Below are 24283 nucleotides of genomic sequence, written 5' to 3' on the forward strand. Positions count from 1 at the left end.
TGACCAAATGTGTGTGGGTTTATCTCTGGGCTTTCTATCCTGTTCCATTGACCTATATTTCTGTTTTTGTGCCAGTACCATACTGCCTTGTTTAATGTAGCTTTGTAGTATAGTCTGAAGTCAGGGAGCCTGATTCCTCCAGCTCCGTTTTTCTTTCTCAAGATTGCTTTGGCTATTCGGGGTCTTTTCTGTTTCCATACAAATTGTGAAATTTTTTGTTCTAGTTCTGTGAAAAATGCCAGTGGTAGTTTGATAGGGATTACACTGAATATGTAGATTGCTTTGTGTAGTATAGTCATTTTCACAATGTTGATTCTTCCAATCCAAGAACATGGTATATCTCTCCATCTGTTTGTATCATATTCAATTTCTTTCATCAGTGTCTTATAGTTTTCTAAGTACAGGTCTTTTACCTCCTTAGGTAGGTTTATTCCTAGGTATTTTATTCTTTTTGTTGCGATGGTAAATGGGAGTGTTTCCTTAATTTCCCTTACAGATGTTTCATCATTAGTATATAGGAATGCAAGAGATTTCTGTGCATTAATTTTGTATCCTGCTACTTTAGCAAATTCATTGATTAGCTCTAGTAGTTATCTGGTAACATCTTTGGGATCTCTATGTATAGTATCATGCCATCTGCAAACAATGACAGTTTTACTTCTTCTTTCTGATTTGGATTCCTTTTATTTCTCTTTCTTCTCTGATTGCTGTTCCTAAAACTGCCAAAACTATGTTGAAAAATAGTGGTGAGAGTGGACAACCTTGTCTTCTTCCTGATCCTAGTGGAAATGTTTTCAGTTTTTCACCATTGAAAATGATGTTGGCTGTGGGTTTGTCATATATGGCCTTTATTATGTTGAGGTAAGTTCCCTCTATGCCTACTTTCTGGAGAGTTTTTATCATAAATGGGTGCTGAATTTTGTTGAAAGCTTTTCTGCATCTATTGAGATGATCATATGGTTTTTCTCCTTCAGTTTGTTAATATGATGTATCACATTGATTGATTTGTGTATATTGAAGTATCCTTGCATTCCTGGGATAAACCCCACTTGATCATGGTGTATGATCCTTTTAATGTGCTGTTGGAGTCTGTTTGAGAGTATTTTGTAGAGGATTTTTGCATCTATTTTCATCAGTGATATTGGTCTGTAGTTTTGCTTTTCTGGGACATCTTTGTCTGGTTTTGGTATCAGGGTGATGGTGGCCTCGTAGAATGAGTTTGGGAGTATTCCTCCCTCTGCTATATTTTCAAAGAGTTTGAGAAGGATAGGTGTTAGCTCTTCCAAAGTTTGATAGAATTTGCCTGTGAATCCATCTGGTCCTGGGATTTTGTTTGTTGGAAGATTTTTAATCACAGTTTCAATTTCAGTGCTTGTGATTGGTCTGTTTATATTTTCTATTTCTTCCTGGTTCAGTCTCGGAAGGTTGTGCTTTTCTAAGAATTTGTCCATTTCTTCCAGGTTGTCCTTTTTATTGGCATATAGCTGCTTGTAGTAATCTCTCATGATCCTTTGTATTTCTGCACTGTCAGTTGTTACTTCCCCTTTTTCATTTCTAATTCTGTTGATTTGAGTCTTCTCCCTTTGTTTCTTGATGAGTCTCACTAGTGGTTTATCAACTTTATGTTCTCAAAGAACCAGCTTTTAGTTTTATTGATCTTAGCTATTTTTTCCTTCATTTCTTTTTCATTTATTTCTTATCTGATCTGTATGATTTCTTTCCTTCTGCTAACTCTGAGGTGTTTTTGTTCTCTTTTCATTAATTGCTTTAGCTGTAAGTTTAGGTTGTTTATTTGAGATGTTTCTTGTTTCTTGAGGTAGGATTGTATTGCTATAAACTTCCCTCTTAGAACTGTTTTTGCTGCATCCCATAGGTTTTGGGTCATCGTGTTTTCATTGTCCTTTGTTTCTAGGTATTTTTTGATTTCCTCTTTGATTTCTTCAGTGATCTCTTGGTTATTTAGTAGTGTATTGTTTAGCCTCCATGTGTTTGTACTTTTTACAGATTTTTTCCTGTAATTGATATCTAGACTAATAGCGTTGTGGTCATAAAAGATACTTGATACGATTTCAATTTTCTTAAATATACCAAGGCTTGATTTGTGACCTTACATATGCTCTATCCTGGAGAATGTTCCATGAGCACTTGAGAAGAAAGTGTATTCTGTTGTTTTTGGATGGACTGTCCTATAAACGTCAATTAAGTCCATCTTATTTAATGTATCATTTAAAGCTTGTGTTTCCTTTTTACTTTCATTTTGGATGATCTGTCCATTGGTGAAAGTGGGGTGTTAAAGTCCCCTACTATGACTGTGTTACTGTCGATTTACCCTTTTATGGCCGTTAGCATTTGCCTAAGTATTCAGGGTCACCTATGTTGGGTGCATAAATATTTACAATTGTTATATCTTCTTTTTGGATTGATTCCTTGATCACTATGTAGTATCCTTCTTTGTCTCTTGTAATAGTCTCTATTTTAAAGTCTATTTTGTCTGATATGAGAATTGTTATTCCAGCTTTCTTTTGATTTCCATTTGCATGGAATATCTTTTTCCATCCCCTCACTTTCAGTCTGTAGGTGTCCCTAGGTCTGAAGTGGGTCTCTTGTAGACAGCATATATACGGGTCTTGTTTTTGTCTCCATTTAGCCAGTCTGTGTCCTTTGGTTGGAGCATTTAATCCATTTATATTTAAGGTAGTTATTGACATGTGTGTTCCTATGACCATTTTCTTAATTGTTTTGGGTTTGTGATTGTAGGTCTTTTCCTTCTCTTGTGTTTCCTGGCTAGAGAAGTTCCTTTAGCATTTGTTGTAAAGCTGGTTTGGTGGTGCTGAATTCTCTTAGCTTTTGCTGGTCTGTAAAGGTTTTAATATCTCTGTCGAATATCAATGGGATCTTTGCTGTGTAGAATAACCTTGGTTGTAGGTTTTTCCCTTTCATCACTTTAAATATGTCCTTTCACTCCCTTCTGGCTTGCAGAGTTTCTGCTGAAATTTCAGCTGTTAACCTTATGGGGATTCCCGTGTTTGTTATTTGTTGCTTTTCCCTTGCTGCTTTTAATATTTTTTCTTTGTAATTAATTTTTGATAGTTTGATTAATATGTGTCTTGGCGTGTTTTTCCTTGGATTTATTCTGTATAGGACTCTCTATGCTTCCTGGACTTGACTGACTATTTCCTTTCCCATACTAGGGAAGTTTTCAACTATAATCTCTTCAAGTATTTTCTCAGTCCCTTTCTTTTTCTCTTCTTCTTCCCAGACCCCTATAATTTGAATGTTGGTGCATTTAATGTTGTCCCAGCGGTCTCTGAGACTGTCCTCAAGTCTTTTCATTCTTTTTTCTGCTCTGCAGTAGTTATTCCCACTATTTTATCTTCCAGGTCACTTATCTGATCTTCTGCCTCACTTATTCTGCTATTGATTCCTTCAAGAGAATTTTTAATTTCATTTATTGTGTTGTTCATCATTATTTGTTTGCTCTTTAGTTCTTCTAGGTCCTTGTTAAACATTTCTTGTATTTTCTCCATTCTATTTCCAAGATTTGGATCATCTTTACTATCATTATTCTGAGTTCATTTTCAGATAGCCTGCCTTTTTCCTCTTCATTTGTTTGGTCTGGTGGGTTTTTACCTTGCCCGTTCATCTGCTATGTATTTCTCTGTCTTCTCATTTTGCTTAACTTACTGTGTTTGGGGTCTCCTTTCTGCAGGCTGCAAGTTTGTAGTTCCCATTGTTTTTGGTGTCTGCCCCCAGTGGGTAAGGATGGTTCAGTGACTTGTGTAGGCTTCCTGGTGGAGGGGACTGGTGCCTGTGTTCTGGTGGATGAGGCTGGATCTTGTCTTTCTGGTGGGCTGGAATGTGTTCGGTGGTGTGTTTTGGGGTGTCTGTGAACTTATTATTATTTTAGGCCTCCTCTCTGCTAATGGGTGGGGTTGTGTTCCTGTCTTGCTATTTGTTTGGCATAGTGTATCTAGCACTGTAGCTTGCTGTTTGTTGAGTGGAACTGCGTCTTAGTGTTGAGATGAAGATCTCTGAGAGAGCTTTTGCCATTTGATATTACGTGGGGCCGGGAGGTCTCTGGTGGGCCTATCTCCTGAACTCGGCTCTCCTACCTCAGAGATTCAGGCCTGACACCCGGCTGGAGCACCAAGACTCTGTCAGCCACACAGCTTTAGGGAAGTCTGACGTCTTCTGCCAGCTTTCAATAGGTGTTCTGTAGGAGCTGTTCCACATGTAGATGTATTTTTGATGTATTCCTGGAGAGAAAGGTGATCTGCATTTTTACTCCTCTGCCATCTTGAAGCTCTGCCTAACTTATTTATTTTATAGTAGTAGTTCATACCTCTTAATTCCCTACCCCTGTCTTGCCCCTCCCCCTTCCCTCTCCCCACTGGTAACCACTAGTTTGTTCTTTATATCTGTGAGTCTGTTTCTTTTTTGTTATATTCACTAATGTGCTTTAGAGTCCACATATAAGTGATATACAGTATTTGTCTTTCTCTGACTTATTTCACTTAGCATAATACCTTCTAAGTCCATATATTTTATTGCAAATGGCAGAATTTCATTCTTTTTTGTGGCTGAGTAGTATTCCATTGTGTGACATATATATATCTGATTCCTTGAGTTCTGTTCTTCTTTCTCAAGATTGTTTTGGCTGTTGGATCTTTTATGTTTCCATACATATTTTTTAAAATTATTTGTTCTAATTCTGTGAAAAATGCCCTTGGTATTTTGATAGGGATTGCACTGAATCTGTAGATTCCCTGAATAGGACCTTTTAAATACTAAGAAAAGTCTGTTCACTTTAAACATTAGAAACAATGATTTACACATATTAATCATGGTTTCCAGGCCAAACTTTATATATATAATTTTTTAATTCCACATTTTATGAATAACATGACTTTTAAAATAGAAGACTATATATTACCCATTCCATGTATTATTTAGATGATTTGGATTCATTCCCACTGCTAGCTCAAATAACCCCTCTAAACAAATGGAAAGTGTCTGAAAAAAATAAAACATTAAATTTCAATAATACAAATGAATTTATCACTAATCCTTTCCAAAAGGTGTGAAATTGCACTTATATGTTGTTTTCATTATGCATTCATTTGTAATAACCATAACCATTCTTCCTGTATTATTAGACATACATTTACTATACAAAAATATACATTTTCACAATAAATAACATTTTATTTAATTTAAATCTTTACTTTTGTTCTTTAATCGTGCTATTTTATAAAAATAAATTTATATATGTGGTAGTTCTGTTTTAAAATAACTTCCTATCATTTATACTCTGATTTTATAAAATATAGAAAATTGTATTTAAAAAGTGTTCTATAATTGTAGACCTAGAGATAATTACTGTTAATGTTTTTCTCTCATACATACAGGTGTGTATATGTGTGCATAAACATATGGGCATATATACATATATATTATAATATAAATAAGACTTTATTTTAATAGACTCTAATTTTTAGAGAAGTTTTAGGTTCACAGCAAAACTGAGCAGAAAGTACAGAGATTTTCCTAAACCTCCTACCCCTGCACATTCACAGACTCCCACTATCAACATCTGGAACCAGAGGGGCACATCTGTACCAAAAAATGAACCTATATTGACACATCATTATCACCCAAAGTCCATAGTTTACTTAGGGTTCACTCTTGATCTTGTACATTCTATGTACAGTTTTGACAACTGTATGATGACATGTGTCTTACAGATTAGTTTCACTGCCCAAAATGTCCTCTCTCCTCTGCCTACTGATCCCTCTCTCTCCACTAAACCCCTGGTAACAATTGATCCTTTTACTGTCTTTATAGTTTTTTAGTATTAATTTTATTTTATGAAAACACTTTCTTTTATGAACATATTTCATGTCATTAAAATTTGCAAATATATAATTTTATAAATTTATATAATATTGTATTTAAGTATCATTTTCCTATTTTTTGCCATATAATATTTAACCATTCTGATATTGTTGGGTATTTAAGTAGTCAATTTATTTTTTTCTTGCTATTATAAATAGTTCCTTTATGAAAATTTTATCCATTAATTTTTGAAAAATATTATGATTTTCTTAGCTTACAGTATAGATATTGAAGTCCATATTTTACAGTTCCTCAGGCCAAAAAAAAAAGGATTCATCCATGACTCCTTTATTTCTCTTCTACCTTATTTCCGTTCCATCATCAAATCCTTTCAATTCTACCTATCAATACAATCTACACCCCAATCCAACCTTTTTTTTTTTTTAAACCACTTTCATATAAACTATTCTATTCTAAGTCACTGTCTTCTCTTGTTTGTGTAAATAAAGTAGGAATAGACTATGGCACTAATAAACCCTTACCTCCCTCAAGTTATCTCAACATGACAACTGGTATGATCATGTAAACTGAGTTAGATTGCATCATTCCTGTGCCCTTTTATTTAGAAGGGCAGAGGAGCAAAAATAGCTAAGCAAAGTAAGAATTAGGTTGGAAGAATCACTACCTGACTTTAAAAATTACAGTCAGGCTACAGTAATCTCTTGTATTTTAAATACGACTAGATAGCAACTGGAAAGTGAAACAAAAAAAATTCACTTACAATTGCGTCAGTTTAAAATATTGAATAAATTTAGAAAAAATGTGAAAGACCTCTACATTGACAGTGTGATATTGGTGAAGGAATAGACACCTAAATCAATGGAACTGAATAGAGAGTTCAGAAATATATCCACACAAATGTGATCATTTGATTTTTGACAAAAGCACATAAGAAGTTCAGTAGAGAAAAGATAGTCTTTTCAACAAATTGCTAATCCATATGCAAAAATATGAATCTCAATCTAAACCTCAAACCTGTACAAAAGTTAAATCAAAAATTAATCATAGGTCTAAATTTAAAGTGCAAAACTTTAAAAAATTTAGAAAAAAAAAAAAAAAGGAAGAAAATCTTCTTGACCTGCATTTAGGTGAAGTGTTCTTAGACAACAAAAGCATCATCAACAAAAAAACTATAAAGTGGATTTCATCAAAATTAAAAACTATTTTAACTACTAGTTGTTTTATCCTGTCACTTTGCTAAATTTACTTAATAGTTGCCATAGTTGTTTTTCAGATTCCTTAGGATTTTCTATGTAATCAATCAATCATGCTCTCTGTGAATGGAGACATTGTACTTAAAAAATTTTTTTTCTCTCATTACTATGCGTAGGATATCCTGAATAATGTTGAACAGATGTGGTGAGAGTGGGCATCCTTGCCTTTTTTTTTTCAGTTTTTAGTGATAAAGTATTTAATATTCCATAATTAAGTATAATGGCAGTTGTAGGGGTTTATTTTCTTTGTTTTATTTTTTTGCTTGTTTACTTTTGGTAGACAAACTTTCTCAAGTTGAAATAGTTTCCTTTCATTCATAGTGTTCTGAGAGCTTGTAAATCTTATAAGTTTTTATAGTGAAGTATTGAATTTTGTCAAATGATTTCCTGCATATATTGAAATGATGTTTTCTTTTATTCCATTAAATGGTGAATTAAATTGGTAAACTTGAATGTTATTTCAAGTTTGAATGTTATTTGAATGTTAAATTAGCCTTGCATTCTTGGAGTAAATGCTATTTCAGCATGATGTGTTATACTTTTTACATATTTCTGGCTTTGATTGCCAATATTTGCAAGTATTTTTTGCATCTACATTCATTGAGAGATATTGTTCAGTAATTTTTTGATAATTTTTTCATCAAGTTTTTGTTTTAACTTACATTAGCTCAGAGTTGAGAAATGTTCCCTCTTCTGTTTACTGAAAGAATGCATAAAATTGGTGATATGTCTTCTTTAAATTTGTGATAAAACTCATCAGTGAAACCATTTGGGCTTGGAGTTTTCTTTGTGAAGAGGTTTTTGATAAGAAATTCAATTTTTAACAGCTACACAGCCAATCATATTCTATATTTCTTCTTGTGTCAGCTTTGATAAGTTGCATTTTGCAAGATATGTATATATTTTTATCTAAATTTTCAAATTTGTTGCATGAACATATTCAGAATAATTTTCTATTTTCCTTTGGATAACTTAATTTTAACATCAAAAATGAGGCAAACACATAACAAAATGGAAACTATAGGCCAACATCTGTGATGATCATGAATTCAAAAACCTTACAACATTTATTAGCAAACCAAATTCAACAATCTGTTGAAAGAAAAATATATTAATACCTAGTTGTGCAAACTCCAGGAGGGAAATGTGTTTAGCATAAGGAAATCAGTGAATGCAATCCACATTTTAACAGGTTACAAGAGAAAATATATATTATCATAATCATAGAAGAAGCAGGAATTAAAAAATAAAACATAGCATTCATTTATGATAGAAGATAGAACTAAAAAAATAAAATGTAGCATCATTTATGATAGAAGAAATCTAGGAATAGAAAAGCACTTTAACCTGAGAAAAATCATTCTGTATAAGCATACAGTAACTCAAACTTGATGGTGAAGCTCTGAATATTTTTTGAGCTCTCCAAAAGGATAAAGGTGATCACTAACACCACTTCTATGCATCATTGAAATAGAAGACCTAACTTGTACATTAAGATAAGAAAAACAAAATATATTAAAATTGTAAAGATAGAACCAAAATTTTTCTTTTTTTGAGATTATGCAATTTTGTACATGGACGACACAAAATTATTTGTCAATATAGATTATTAAAACTTCTAAGAGCTTTTTAGTATAAAATCAATATATAAAAATCAGTTTCATAAATGAGGGGTTACATATTTTTGACCTTAGGGTGAGGAAGGCCTTCTTAAGCCCCAAAGAGCAGAACTCATAAGCTGGCATATGAGGACATAATAGATGTATTAAACCGTACCCATATTTTACAGATTTTGTTGATCAATAAAAGATACCATAAAAAATCAATAAAAGATACCAAAAAAATCCTTTATTTAACAGGAAAAAAATATTTTTAAAGTCTATAACTGACAGGGGTTAATATCTAGAATATACAGTGATTACCTGTAAGTCAGTATGAAAGATATAAGAAACCCAATTAAAAAATGAGCAGGGCTTCCCTGGTGGCGCAGTGGTTGAGAGTCTGCCTGCCAATGCAGGGGACACAGGTTCGAGCCCTGGTCTGGGAGGATCCCACATGCCGCGGAGCAACTAGGCCCGTGAGCCACAACTACTGAGCCTGCGCGTCTGGAGCCTGTGCTCCGCAACAAGAGAGGCCGCGATAGTGAGAGGCCCGTGCACCGTGATGAAGAGTGGCCCCCGCTCGCCACAACTAGAGAAAGCCCTTGCACAGAAACGAAGACCCAACACAGCCAAAAATAAATAAATAAATTAATTAAAAAAAAAAAAATGAGCAAAGGGTATATATATAAAGCCAATTCACACAACATCAAACAGAAATATCTATCAAATATTTGAAAAGCTGGTCATACCTGACATTAGTAATCTGTAAATTAAATGTAAATTTAATGATTGTATCAACTTGCCAGAAGGAAGGCAGTGGAAATTCAAGTCCTCTAAATTCTTATAATTTATAAAAACTTTTGAACAGATGAAGATACACAGAATGAAGGTGAGAGTTAATAATATTAAAAATGATCATTATCACTGAAATTGTATGGAGAATATATATGATGCACTCCTTCTCCAATTATTATTTTTTCCCTTGGAGTTATTCAGCAGAGCTTGGAAAGGATTGAGCACTGTTTTAAACATGTATTTCTTCTTGTCATGTGACCCTCCAAAGAAATTAGCCTTTAAAGTTGGAAAAGCTCTCCATGCATACTATGATTATACTTGTGTATATAATGTATGTACTTTGTGATACTGACTGCTCAGTAAGGGTCATAAGTCAGATTGCTATTATTTTTTATTTTTAAGGTAGTTTTCTTCAAATAAGTTATTTCCTTTGCTTGAAACACCATGAACATAGCCTTTTTTGATTGTAAAACCTTTGGAGTATAACAGTTTTTTTCAACGGTTCTGAAACAAACAAAAAAAGTTTCACTTATTCCTGAAACCCTGATGGGTTTTAAACTGTGTAGCTCACTTCTTTGTTCTATGTAACAAAAGAAACTTCTTAGGATTTCTGACTGCACTGTTCTGGTTGTGCCAGGTTACTACTGCCTTTTACAAGACAGAAAAACGTTCAGCACTTCTGACTCAGACTGCTTATTCAAAGACCAGAGCCTTGAAAAGGGCATTGAGATGGCCTTAGAGCTAAATTTACATTATTTTTATGGTTTTGAGATTCTGATTTTCGGAACTTCAGCATTTACAACATTTTGATAAAAGACAGTCTTAGCTTTGGCGGGAAGGGGCTTTAGAATATTTTCTATTCTGTGTAAATTGATTAGCTGGTCATCAATGTCTTCCGCATTCTTGGCTGCTTACAACATGAAGAGATTTCCACTAAGCCAATAAATATGCTGAAAGCTTTGAGAGTAAATAAGGCACAAGTTGAAATTCCTGCATTCTGTTCTAAGGCCAAGATTGTAAGAACTAGAAAAGGTTATTCGCTCCTTCTTCCCTTCTTTCTCTTCCTCCTCTCCCTCCCACTCCCCTCCCTTCTACTCTCCCTCCCTCCCTCCCTCCCTCCCTCCCTCCCTCCCTTCCTTTCTCTTTCTTCCTTTCTTTAAGTTACAGAGAGTTCAGTAAGAGCACTAAGAAATGAAGTTGATTGATGCCTGTTGTTTAAAATAACAAAAGGTGCCATATATGTGTGATAAAACTTACGATCTAATATATATGTTACATAGTATATCCTAATAATGTATTAAACATAATATATAATGTGTAATAGAGTCAATCCCATTTTGGGGCATTTAGGTGCTTTCTAGTTTTTTGCATCATAAATAATATTAAGTAACTTATTGTACAAAAATCTTTGCCAAATTTCTGTTTCCTTTAATTAAAAGTAACAGTAGGTTTAAGTAAAAGTAGGTTTACTAAGATAAAAAGTATGAACAGATTTTTAAAAATCTAAACGTTTGTTGCTGTTCTGTAAAAATCTATTGATTTATGATACTTATTTCGAACTGTCTTCTTTATGACATTGCAATCATTTCAAATAGGTATTTCTTTTCTATTGTTTCTCTTATTATTAAAATGCTCAGTTTTCTCCCCTATCTTGGATTCCAAAATGCTGACAGCCAGGCTTATATGCTCCATGCAGGAGATAGGCTGATTCCATTCTGGGGAACCTGAGCAGTCAAAGAGAAAAGTCTAAATTTTCCCACATTCAAGTTTCCCTAACAAAACAGCCCTGCCAGCTGATCTACAGTGAGGCTCCCCGTTGACAGAGACCATTCACCAGTGCAGAGCTTTGAATCAGCTTTTAGGTGTTTCATCTCTAAGTACAGATAGCCAGAAATCATTGGACACAAAAGACAGAGACTGAAACATACATATAGGAAAAAGGACTTTTAATTTTAGATCAGGAAGTCCACAAACCAAATGGCAGATGTATTAGAGAGATCATAAAAAATTAAGTGACGAAAATCATCAAATAAATGATTCAAGATTTCATGAAATTGAAGGACGTGAGTTTCTGTGTTTAACAGAAACATTTGGGGAGAAAAATTGGCCCAAATTAAACATATCATTATGAACTATCAAAACAATGGAGTAAATGGGACAATTGCAAAAGCTTGTTGAAAAAAAATCAAACAATAAAAGAAGCCATGTACAAAGAATCTGTAGTCCAAATGTTTGTAGATTTCTCTATTTTGACACCAGAAACTCAAAGCCAATAGAGCAAGGCATTTACATTTTGACAAAAAAAGGATATCTAACCTAGAATTTTATACAGAAGTAATTATGTGTAGACAAGGATATTTTCACATATGGGAATTCTCAAAAAATTTCTCATTAACATATCCTTTCTCAGTAAGTGAAGGAGTGGGTAAACCAAGAAAGAAGAAATAATAGGATCCAGGAAACAATGGCTCCAACTCAAGAAAAAGATAATGCCCTAGGATGATGGTGAAAGAAGATGTCAGGGTGAGCACTGTGCTCCAGGTGTAAAAACCAGGTCCAAAAAGTCCAGGGGACCTGTCTCCAGGATGAGGTAATTGATAGGACCCATGAGGTATTTGAACATATTGAGAGAGATTGTAGACAACTTGGGGATAGCTTGGGGCTGAATTAGTGGGAAAGAGAACACAAAAAGGTAAAAAGAAAATAAATATTACCTTCAATGTAAAGTAAAAGTTGTGCCCCCCCAAAAGTAATCTCCATCTAGTACTTAGTCAATCTAGGAATAATGTTCACATAATCTTAATAATCTAAGCATTTAATATTGATCTAACTAAAAGTATGGTATAAAAGTATTGAGAGGATGGGTGGACCCAGATATATTTCAGATATAGAAATAGAAATAATTTGGGAGATAGTATGTTTGTGTTTGTCATGTTTGATGACTAAATGACTAAATGACATGTTTGATGACATGTTTAGATGACTAAATGCTCATCTTCCATACTGGGAAATCAATTAATAATTGCTACAACTAAAAAAAAAAAAAAAAAAAGAAGAATTAGACATAATGAACTAAATCAAAGAATTGAAAGTTGTTGCCCCTGGGAAATGAAAACAGAGAAAGGGGTTATAAGGACCATTATTTTGTGATAAGTCTTATAGAACTATTTAATATTTTAATCTATGTGAAAGAACTTTTTTCCTGAAGTTGGTAACTAAAATCTACATGATGAAGTGTTCGATCACTAAAATTCTAAGTTTTATATAGGACAAAATTGTGGTGAAATGTTTTCTGCCCAAATAACACATGCAAAAACAAAACAAAAAATTCAGTGAAATTCAATTATAAAATAAACAGTTTGTGCCACAAAATTACTGTGCCTTCCACTAGCTGCTAAGTTGTATCGACCCCATTATACAGGGTGTCTTACCAAGCAGTCATATGTTCTTGAATAATTAATTATTGCTTACTCTGGTGATACATCATTAGCATAAGATAATGATATTTTCAGATAGCCAAAGTATCCTTAGGCAGACAAGGTCTTTGGCAAATAAACACTGTGTATATGTAGACTCCAGTACAAAATAGAATCATGAATTTTTTTAGGGGAACTTACAGATCTTAAAAATTGGATAGCAGGTGCTTTGGTTTCAGTCTGAAGTAACAGTTTGTTAATGACACATCCCATAATCAGATTTTCTATCCATGAATTTATTGGCTGAAATAGTTACTAATATGACAAATTTATTAGCCTGCAATGAGAAACGCCAACGTTGAAGCAGATGGTCTCCTCCAACAAGTGACAATTTGAAGCATCAGATTTATCATGAAACAAATGAAACTGTTTAGAACCATGGTATTCTGGCCTCCGAAGGAAAGAACAATAGGAATAGTAGCAATTAATAGCAATAGTAGCTTTATAGTTTAGTCACATTTTAGGAAATCTTTGATGAGGAACTTTTTCAAAAAGCCTTTTTTAAAGTGCCATGTGAAGAATTTTATTTCTTTACTAAAGTGCAAACTGAAGCTGTTTTCTTGGTTTGATTACATTTGAATTTTCTTATTTTTTTACAGAGATTTAGCATGCGTGTGTGTGTGTGTGTGTGTGTGTTGAAAGAAAGATAATTTCTGAACACCCATCTAAGAAAACGCCAGCAGGAAAGTGACAATAGCACCTGTGGGAAATAGCAAAAAGAACATTGTGGGTGTTATGTCCTGTGGGGTTTGGTGGTTGGTGGTAAAAATCAATTATATACTGTACAAATAAATCCAGGGGGATGGAAGATGGCAAGCGCAAATAATGTGTTAGTGTCCTTAAATATATATCACCTATAGAGTTAGTAGCACCAGCCATGACCCAATTGTGGAACACAGCTGAAAGCTACAATAAAAGGTTGAACCCACGTACAACCCTTGTGCAAGTGATCGCAACTAGCTTAAGTGAAATTGTGCCAAAGCAGAGTGCCTTCATAAGCCATTCTTTATTCCTTTCTGTTGCCCATATTAATTGCCAGAAATCTGTTCTGTGGCAAACTTCCACCTCAAAAGTATTTGCAAAAGTGGCTTAAGAGATGTTAGGTTTTAGTGTCAGTAGGAGATCAGCTACAATTCTAGTGGACTGGGTCCTATGCTGTTTCTTACAAGTGTTTGCTTTTGTGTGTAACACTTGATTCCAAATCTTACTCTACCTTGGTGAAGTAATTTAAAAGAGAATTCAAAAGGAAGATCGTTTTGGGTGTCAAACAGTCTCAGCTAAGCAGAAAGGCAAAAATCTATAGTTTGATCTCACTTGTATATGAGTGTGCTGATGGCCTGTCTGAAAAACAGTGGTTGAAATCCCATGCAATGAAAGCATTGTTCACATAGTTTAAGTTGAGTAATTGCTATTGTTTAATGAATATCTTTCATCTATCTATTCATCTATCTATCTATCATCTATTAATCATCTATCTATTATTTACCGATCTGTCATTATCTCTCTATACCTATCTATCTATCTATCTATCTATCTATCTATCTATCTATCTATCTATCTATCTATCTCCCTCCAGTCGTTAAAAACACCATTAGGTTAGGGTATTATGTCCATTTTGAAGATAGGGTAATGAAATGAAGAATTTATGCTTTAAAAATATCCTTGTGATGGCTTTGACATTTGAAGAAGGAAAAGGAAAGTGAGAGCCAGAAAGAAGTCTCAGACTGTAGCCAGATGAAACAAGCTGGCTCTTGGGGAGAGACGAGCAGGGAGGAGGGAGAGTGGACCGATTGTGTACACTTCAGAGAGAGAGTAATACCTTTGGGATTTTTATAATATATTTGGTTATATATAGCATAAAATCCTTCTTTTTTTTTTTAATTTAAAGATTTCTCTTCTACTCCCATGGTTCATAATCCCTACTGCTTTTTTCCCTGAGCATTGTAAGTACTAGGAATTCTTTTCTAATACCAGAGTGGTAGAATATCCAAAAGAGACTGTTTGGTGGTAGTGGTACTCTAATTATTGCTTTTATGGTATCTGCTGCTTATACGTTACCTTGCTGAATAAAATTCTAAGTTTTCCTGTATATGCTAAGATATTTTACAAAAGGTATTTGTCTTTAAACTGTAAGTCCCCCACTGATTGTTCCCATCCCTTCTCTGCTGAGGCTATAATAACTTTCAATTATATCTGGAAACTTAATAGAAATTTAAATGGGAGCTATGTTTTTTAACTTTGAATTAAAATGAAGAAAAATAAACTGAAAATATATAAAGTGCTTAATTTGATCAGTTTCAATACATTTATATAACCATGAGATCATCACCAATATCAAAATAGTAAACATTTCCATCAACCACAAAAGTCTCCTTGTGTCCGTTTATAATCCATTCCTCCCACCACCGCCATCTTCAAATAACCAGTAAACTGTTATCTCTTATAGCTCACTACTTCATATTAATACACATACTATTTTTTTTTTTTTGGCCTGGCTTCTTTCCTTCAACACAATGATTTTGAGGTTCATTTATGTTGTTATATATAACATTAGTTAATTTTAATGACTAGGAAGTATTCCACTGAGCAAATATATTCCAAATTGTTTATTCACTTATCTGTCGATGAGCATATAAATTGATTCCGGTTTGGGGCTATTGCAACTCCCTTTGAATGAATATTCATATGCAAGTCTCTGTGCAGACATATATTTTCAATTCCTTGTGGTTAATAAAATTTCAGTGAACACTCACAGACAAATCTTTGAACAGACATATATTTCAATTCTCTGTGGTCAATACCGAGAAATAATATGACTAAGTCACATGGCAGGTGAACGTTTAACTTTGTTAAGAAACTGTCAAGCTGTTTTCCAAAGTGATTATACCATTTTACATTCTTTTCAGCACTGTATGAGAGTTCCAGTTGCTCCACGTCCTCACTAACACTGGGTGTGGTAAGATTGTTTATTTTGATCCATTTTCATGGTTATGTAATGGTATTTTATTTTATTTTTAATTTGCATTTCTCTGGTGAATAACAGTGTTGAATATCTTTTCATGTACTTACTGGACACTCATATATATTCTTTTGCATTAATTTTTATTGGATTGTGTTTTTCTTATTGGATTGTAAGAATTTTTCATATTTTCTAGATATAAGATTTTTGTCTAATGTAAGTGTTTCCAATGTTTTCTCCAAGTCTGTGGTTTAACTTTTCATTTTTTAAATTACATTTTTCAAAGAGCAAAATCTGTTATACTGATGAGGTCCAGTTATGATTTTCTCTTTTTTGACTTAAGCTTTCTATGTTCTGTTTAGAAAACTTTGACTTTGCCTTTCTTCTAGATTTTATTTTTTTAGGTCTTATATTTAGGCCCATGATCCACTTTGAGTTAATTTTGTGTTTGATGTGAGGTCAACGTTCACTTTTATCCATAGAGGTATCCAGTTATTGCTATAACCTTGCAAACACTTTCTTTTCCTCATTGAATCGCCTTGTCATCTTTGTGAAAAATCAATTGACCATATCATATAGGTCTATATCTGGACTACTCCGTTCCATTGAGCTAAATATCTAGGATTTTTGTTTGTTTTTGGCCTTTGAAATATTAAATTGTCTTGATTACTTTAGCTTTATAGTAAGACTTAAAATCAAGTAAGTTCGTTCTCATACTTTGTTCTTTTTATAAAAAAATTAATTGGTTAATTAGGGCTCTTGCATTTCCAAACAAATTTTAGAATTAATTTGTCAAATTCTAGAAAAAAAAGACTTGGAATTTTTTTGGAATTGCTTTGAATCTATAGACCAACTGCCATCTTAATACTGAGTCTTCAAATTCAGGAACATGGTGTATCTTCCGATTTATTTAAGTCTTTAATTTCCCTCAGCACTTTTTAAAATTGGAGTATAATTGCTTTACAATGTTGTGTTAGTTTCTGCTGTACAACAAAGTGAATCAGCTATACATATACATATATCCCCTCCCTCTTGGAACTCCCTCCCACCCCCACCCACCCCATCCCACCCATCTAGGTCATTACAGGCACTGAGCTGAGCTCCCTGTGCTATACCACAGGTTGCCACTAGCTATCTATTTTACACAGGTAGTGTATTTATGTCAAACCTAATCTCCCACTTCATCCCACCCTTCCCTTCCCCCACTGAGTCCACACATCTGTTCTCTATGTCTGCATCTCTATTCCTGCCCTGCAAACCGGTTCATCTGTACCATTTTTCTAGATTCCACGTATATTCATTAATAGACGATATTTGTTTTCTCTTTCTGACTTACTTCACTCTGTATGAGAGACACTAGGTCCATCCACATCTCTGCAAATGACCCAATTTCGTTCCTTTTTATGGCTGAGTAATATTCCATGTTTATATGTACCACATCTTCTTTATCCATTCATCTGTCGATGGACATTCAGTTTGTTTCCATGTCCTGGCTATTGTAAATAGTGCTGCAATGAACATTGGGGTACATGTGTCTTTTTGAATTATGGTTTTCTCAGGGTATATACCCAGTAGTGGGATTGCTAAGTCATATGGTAGTTCTATTTCTAGTTTTTTAAGGAACCTCCATACTGTTCTCCATAATGGCTGTATCAATTTACATTCCCACCAACAGTGCAAGAGGGTTCCCTTTTCTCCACACCCTCTCCAGCATTTGTTTTTTGTAGATTTTCTGATGATGGCCATTCTAACCAGTGTGCAGTGATACCTCATTGTAGTTTTGATTTGCATTTCTCTAATAATTAGCAATGTTGAGGATCTTTTCATGTGCCTCTTGGCCATCTGTATGTCTTATATGGAAAAATGTCTATTTAGGTCTTCTGCCCATTTTTTCACTAGGTTGTTTTTTGATATTGAGCTGCATGAGCTGTTTGTATATTTTGGAGATTAATCCTTTATCCCTTGCTTCATTTGCAAATATTTTCTCCCATTCTGAAGGTTGTCTTTTCGTCTTATTTATAGTTTCCTTTGCTGTGCAAAAGCTTTTAAGTTTAATTAGGTCCTATTTGTTTATTTTTGTTTTTATTTCCATTTCTCTAGGAGGTGGGTCAAAAAAGATCTTGCTGTAATTTATGTCAAAGAGTGTTTTCCCTGTGTTTATCTCTAAATGTTTTATAGCGTTCAGTGTTATATTTGTGTCTTTAATCCACTTTGAGTTTATAAGTAGTGTTCTAATTTCATTCTTTTACATGTAGCTGTTCAGTTTTCTCAGCACCACTTATTGAAGAGACTGTCTTTTCTCCATTGTATATTCTTGCCTCCCTTGTCATAGATTAGGTGATCATAGGTGTGTGGGTTTATCTCTTGGCTTTCTATCCTGCTCCATTGATCTATATTTCTGTTTTTGTGCCAGTACCATACTGTCTTGATTACTGTAGCTTTGTAGTATAGTCTGAAATCAGGGAGCTTGATTCCTCCAGCTCCATTTTTCTTTCTCAGGATTGCTTTGGCTATTTGGGATCCTTTTTGTTTCCATACAAATTGTAAAATTTTTTGTTCTACTTCTGTGAAAAATGCCATTGGTAATTTGATAGGGATTGCCTTGAATCTGTAGATTGCTTTGGGTAGTATAGTCATTTTCACAATATTGATTCTTCCAATCCAAGAACATGGTATATCTCTCCATCTGTTTGTGTCATCTTTGATTTCTTTCATCGGTGTTTTATAGTTTTCTGAGTACAGGTCTTTTGCCTCCTTAGATAGGTTTACTCCTAGGTATTTTATTCTTTTTGTTGCAGTGGTAAATGGGATTGTTTCCTTAATTTCTCTTTCTGATCTTTCATTGATAGTGTATAGGAATGCAAGAGATTTCTGTGCATTAATTTTGTATCCTGTGACCTTACTGAATTCATTGATTAGCTCTAGTAGTTTTCTGGTGGCATCTTTAGGATTTTCTATGTACAGTGTCATGTCATCTGCAAACAGTGACAGTTTTACTTCTTCTTTTCCAATTTGTATTCCTTTTATTTCTTTTTCTTCTCTGATTGCCATGGCTAGGACTTCCAAAACTGTGTTGAATAATAGTGGTGAGAGTGGACATCCTTGTCTTGTTCCTGATCTTAGAGGAAATGGTTTCACTTTTTCACCATTGAGAATGATGTTTGCTGTGGGTTTGTCATATATGGCCTTTATTGTGTAGAGGTAGGTTCCCTCTATGGCCACTTTCTGGAGAGTTTTTTATCATAAATGGGCATTGAATTTTGTCAAAAGCTTTTTCTGCATCTATTGAGATGATCATATGGTTTTTATTCTTTAATGTGTTAATATGGTGCATCATGTTGATTGATTTGCATATGTTGAAGAATGCTTGCATCCCTGGGATAAATCCCACTTGATCATGGTGTATGATCCTTTCAATGTGTTGTTGGATTCTGTTTGATAGTATTCTGTTGAGGATTTTTGTGCCTATGTTCATCAGTGTTATTGGTCTGTAATTTCCTTTTTTTGTGATATCTTTGTCTGATTTTGGTATCAGCGTGATGGTAGCCTCATAGAACGAGTTTGAGAGAATTATTTCCACCATACTATCTTCCAGCTCACTTATTCGTTCTTCTGCTTCAGTTATTCTGCTATTGATTCCTTCTAGTGTATTTTTCCTTTCAGTTATTTTGTTGTTCATCACTCTTTGTTCTTTAGTTCTTCTAGGTCCTTGTTAAACATTTCTTGTATTTTCTCGATCTGTGCCTCCATTCTATTTCCAGGATTTTGCATCATCTTTACTATCATTACTCTGAATTATTTTTCAGGTAGGTTGACTGTTTTCTCTTAGTTTATTTGGTCTTGTACGTTTTTACCTTGCTTCTTTATCTGTAACATATTTTTTTGTTGTCTCATTTTTTTTTGGTGAGTGGCACTGCATTCCTGTTTGTTTGTTTGTTTGGCCTGAGTCATGCAACACTGGAGTTTGCAGGCAGTTGGGTACAGCCAGGTCTTGGTGCCGAGAAGAGGACCTCTGGGAGACCTCACACAGATTAATATTCCCTGGGGTCTGAGGTTCTCTGTTAGTCCAGCGGTTTAGACTCGGCGCTCCCACCACAGGAGCTCAGGCCTGACCCCCAGCCTGGGAACCAAGATCCTGCAAGCTACACAGCGCAGCAAAAAAAAAAAAAAAAGGCAACAAACAAAAAGGAGCAGAACAATAAAAACAAATAAAAAATAAACTAAAATTAGAAAATAAAAATATATTAGAAAAAATAAAAATATAAATGAAACAACAGCAATAAGGCTAAACAGAACCACAACAGCAAAAAAAAAAAAAAAAAAGGGCAGAAAACGCCTTGGGGGTGGTGGGTAGGCGAGGCTTAGGCTTAGCGCAGCCAGCGGGGGCCCCAGAGGGCAGAGGTTCTGGCCTGGGAACCCCGCAGGCTTCCCAGGGCCTGAGCAGGCAGGGGAAATGCTGGCCACATTCCCTTCCAATCCCCTGAAGGTCTCTCATTGTCCCTGCTTATCCCCTCACCATGAGTGGGCCCCTCCAGGTGTGGGAACCCCTCCCTTCCCCCAGCCATCCCTCAGGGGCGCTCATCCGGTCCTGCCTCTGCTTCTCCTTCCCTTCTCCTCCCCCCACATCCTACCTGGTCACGCAGGGGTTCCTCCCATCCCCTTAGGTATCTGAGGTACCCCACCGGCACCTGGTAGGTGCCCTAGTTGTGAGGAGATGTGAGCTCCATGTCCTCCTACTCCGCCGTCTTCTCCCTCAGCATTTTTGTTGTTTTTGTATTCAGTGTAGATGTCTTGAACAATTTTTACAAGGTATTTCATGATTTTTGGTGCTACTGTAAATGGGGTTTAATGGGATATAAAAATTTTATTTCCAATAGTTTTCTTTTACAATATAAGAATAAAATTAATTTTTAAGAATTAATTTTGTGTCATAAATTCTTGCTAATAAAAATATATTGATTTTAGTAGTTATTTTGTACTTCTACTGGTATTTTCTTGACAGAATATTATCTCACCTACTAATATGAACAGTTTTACTTGTTCGCTTTAGATATTCATGCCTTATATTTCTTTTCCTGGTTGTATTGCATTGGCTAGGAATTTATTCTGTGAAAGAATAAATAGAAGTGGTTAAAGTGAGCATTCCTTACTTTGTTCCCAATCTCCTATGGAACCAATTTAGTTTTTCACAATTTACTGTATTTTTCAAAGAACCTTTATCAGTTTGAGGAAATTCCTTAATATTTCTCTTTTTCTGAGAGTGTTTATCATGAATGGACATTAAATTTTGTGAAATCATGTAATTTTTGTCTTTATTCAGTTAATATTGTAGATTACATTGACTGAAATTTGGATGCTAAACCAACTTTCCATTCTAGGAATAAGAGATACTTACTTTGTCATGATGTATTATCACTTTTTATATGTTTTTATATGTTGTATTCAATTTGCTGATATTTTTAAGAACTTTTAGTCTATATTCATGATAGGTGTATTCTATATATATATTTCCATAATATTTTCTCAGGTTTGGGTTTTAGATTATGCTGGCATCATAAAATGAGTTGAGCAATGAAACATTCTCCTCTATTTCCTGGTAATTTTTCTTCTCTACTATATCATTCTCATTATACAACAAATAAGCTGTTATTTAGTTGATCTTAAATAAGCCCCTTTATAAGAGAACTATCTGAAAAAAAATTATCTGTAATCACTGTCTCCAATATTTTCCCTCGTATTCTCTTTTGAACCTACTCAAATCTGGCTTTGCCCTCTTTATTGTACAGAATCTTCTCGTACTGAAGTCATCAAAGTCTAATTCTTACTCATTACATTGCTAATTCTTAGTCACTATTTGGTCTTCCTTCTATTGACCTAAAGCAACATTTTAAACAATTGCTCCCTCTCTATACTTCAAAGGTTTTCTTCACCTAACTATCAAGACAACACACTAATACAGTTTTCCTCCAGCCTCTCTTGTGATTTGTTATAAGTTTCATTTGCACGTTCCTCCTTAACTCTTTCTCTCTTCTATAATTTGGGGTACCCTAGGCTTTTCTTTGATCTCCTTATATTTATCCTATATACTCCCAATCCAAGTGATCAGATGTAAAGTCTCAAGTCTTTAAATACCAAGAATATTCGGATGACTCTCAAATCATTATCTCTGTCCTAGACCATTCTCCTGAACTTCACACTCATATTCTACTGAAACTCTCCACTTTGATACTTAAGAAATCTCACCTGTTTGTCTACTTTTTCATCATACTCCCCTTTCACATGATTGCATCCAGTCTTGAGAAGGCAGCGAAAGGAACAAGAAAGAAGCAAAGGCTATGACAAATGGAAAGCATAGCAAGATGTTTGATTTAAACCTAACCATATTAATAAATTAAATTAAATGCAAATGGTCCAAATATACCATTTGAAAGGCAGAGATTGACTGGACAAAAATGCAGTAACTATCTGCTGCCTACACAAAATAGACTTTAAATTTTAGTACACAAATACATTAAAAATAAAAGGATGAAAAGCAATATCCTATGCTAATACTGATCAAAAGAAACCAGAGAGCCTATATTAATATCAGACAAACTAGATTTCAGAGCCAAAAATATCCCTAGAGATAAAGATTATTTCATATTGACAAAAGGATCAATTTATTAAGAGGACATAATCTTAAATGTATATGCATCAAATAGCAGAACCCCAAAATATATAATGCAAAAAATGAGAGGATTTCTTGGAGAAATAGATAAATTTACAATTATAGTTGGAAATTTCACCATCTCTCTCTCAATAAACTGATGGAAGGAGTAGAGAGAAAATCAGTAAGGGTATAAAAGATTTGAACAAAACAACCAACCAATTTGAAGTAATTGATATTTATAGAACATACTGTGCAACAACAGCAAAATAACACATTTATTTCAAGAGTACATTAACATTTACAAATATAGACTATATTCTAAACCATAAAGCAAGTCTCAATCAATATGTAAGAATTTAAGTCATGGGATAGATATTCTCTGACTACAGTGGAATTAATTTAGAAATCAATAAAAGAAAGGTATCTGGAAAGTAGCCAAATATTTGGAAACTAAAGAACACACTTCTAAAAAACCCATGGGTCAAAGAAGAAATTAAAAGAAAAATTAGAAAGAATTTTGAGGTCAATGATAATGAGAACATAGCAAAATTTATGGGATGGTGCTAAAGTTGTACTTAGGAGGAAATTTATAGCAGCAAATGCCTATATTAAAAAACAGAAAAGATCTCAGCTTCAACTGTAAGTAATTAGAAAATTAAGAAAAATTAAATACTAAATAAGGATAAGGAAGAAAAAATAAGTATCAGAGTGAAAATCAATAAAATAGAAAACAGAACAATAGAGAAAAACCAATAAAAACAAGATCTGGTATTTTGAGAAGATCAAGAAAATTGATAAACCTCTGAATTAACAGAATGAACAAGAGAAAAGAGAGGACACAGATTAAATACTAACATCAGGAATGAGAGAGATGACATCACTATAGATATTAAAGATAATTAGAGAATTTATGCATAAATTTTCTGCCAATAAATTTGACTACTTAGGTAAGGTGGAGAAAGTTCTTGAAAGGGATAAACTTTTAAAGCTTATACAAGAACAAATAAATAACATAACTAGTCCAACATCCATGAAATACATTGAATTTGTAGTTTCATATCTTCTCCTGAAGAAAACTGCAGGCTCATATGGCCTCCCTGGTGAATTCTGGTAAATATTTATGGAAAAAAAATATGTCAATTATCCAGAAAGTCTTCCAGTAAATGGAAAATGAGAGAAAACTTCCCTACTCATTCTATGAAGCCAGCATTAAGCTACACAAAGATATTACAAAACTACACAAAGATATTACATTAAAAACTACATCACTCATGAACACGCATAGAAAAATTCTGAACAAAATTCTTGAAAATTGAATCCAGCCATACATTGAAAGACTAATAACATCATCACCAAGTACTGTTTATCCCAGGAATGCAATTGGTATAAGGCTCAAAAAGCCCATTCTTTCACTAATTGTGAGTCTAAAATGTTTCCACATATACCAGAGTTTGTCTTTGAGCTTTCTTTTTTGCTGTTTTATTTGTCAATAATGTGTCAATACCATACTTTCATATGGCTTTGAATTTATTATATGAATTAATATCTGGGAGGACAGGTAATTTCCTATCACTTATTTATAAAGTTGACTTAGTTTCTACAGACCTTTACACATCCATGAAATTTTAGAGTAAGTTTTTTAAGTTACTCAAAAAATATCCAACTGGAATTTTAATTGATCTTTAATAATATGG

This window comes from Eschrichtius robustus, chromosome 5, assembly GCF_028021215.1.
Source record: "Eschrichtius robustus isolate mEscRob2 chromosome 5, mEscRob2.pri, whole genome shotgun sequence".
Taxonomy (NCBI): Eukaryota; Metazoa; Chordata; class Mammalia; order Artiodactyla; family Eschrichtiidae; genus Eschrichtius; species Eschrichtius robustus.